The sequence below is a fragment of the Hevea brasiliensis genome, unplaced genomic scaffold, assembly GCF_030052815.1.
Source record: "Hevea brasiliensis isolate MT/VB/25A 57/8 unplaced genomic scaffold, ASM3005281v1 Scaf284, whole genome shotgun sequence".
NCBI lineage: Eukaryota > Viridiplantae > Streptophyta > Magnoliopsida > Malpighiales > Euphorbiaceae > Hevea > Hevea brasiliensis.
In genome coordinates, this window is record NW_026614789.1 from 19,332 (window position 1) to 20,818 (window position 1,487).

Consider the following 1,487-nt stretch of genomic DNA (forward strand, 5'->3'; position numbering starts at 1 on the left):
CAGCAAGTAAAGGCAGAACACCAAGTGCCTGTTAGTAGTATGCCCTAGAGCATATCATTTAGTATGTATCTTGTACATATTTTTATTAATAAAAGGCATTTCCACTTTTCCATTTGAATAATATATTTATGTGTAATAGAAAAAGGTCCATTGATATTTTGTTAGAAATATTATTCTTAAGTTGTTAAGAATATGAGTGACAATATTTCTAGCACAAAGAATCATAAATATGTTCACAATCGAGGATACTTCATAATAATGACTTGAATTATTCATATAGATTATATTTTTGTTTGTTCAGAATTTTTTTATATGAGATATAAATAATATTGAATTGTGAGTCTCATGCCATATTACATACATGATAGGCACTTATAAATGATAAGTAGGTCGAACTAAAGGACACTTATGACAAGCACATGGAGTTTACTTTTGTCAATGTTTTGTCATAAATCATATCAAGGCATATAATCTTTAGACTGAGATAGCACAGCTTATCTTGTATATAGGTAGTTTGAGTTTGATACGCTTTCATACTTGTACTGTATGGGTATATGGGCATCCGTTGGCTCCTACTAGTTATATATGGAGGTAGGTGTTGATCAAGATGGAATCTGCTCTCTAAGTAAATAGAGATAAAATCCTATGTTCATTTAATTATTCTTGATGTTTCAAGTTCTGGCCAGACAGATAGATTTATTCAAAAGAGTTTATGATGAGAAAATCTTTTAATCAAGAACTGGAATTAAAAGAGAACATAATATTCATAGCAAATGGAGTTTGACATAAACCGTAACTCCAAATTTGAGTTGGGATTTTATAACAGAGAGATTCTAGTGCATGGTAACATATGATTATAGGTTCATTTAAGGTAAACCTTATTACTAATTGGGTGGCCATGGCATGCTATGCTATGTGTTAACCATGGTCTATGAGGTTCATAAAATGATTTAGAGAAATCATTTATGGTAAGAAAGAGTTCTGATGATATTAAGAGTTGATATCATGTCTCATTGCCAATTAGTGATGAGCCTAGTAAGTCACACACATACACAAGTTATCGCCTATTTAAATATGATTTAATTAATTAATTAAAGAGTTTAATTGATTAATTAAATAGGTTTGCAAAGTCCCTAGCATTACTTGAAACCAAATCTAGACTATTGGATGTATAGTATAAGTTAAATTTATATTTAAAGTGTTTAAATATGAATTTAATTAATGAGAAATTAATTAATAGAGATTAATTAATTAATTTACTTTTGATATAAATTGATTAGAAGAAGAAAATTAATTATTTTGGGTTAAGAACTCAAAATTAAGACATAGGGGCATTTTGGTCATTTCACAGTGTGACACGTGGCATCATGAGATGGTGACATATGGGATTACACATAAGCTTGCCTAATGTTTTTTAATCATGTAAGATGATTAGAATCAAGATTAAATATAAGTTTGACACTTGGCACAATGTGATTGGGTCATTT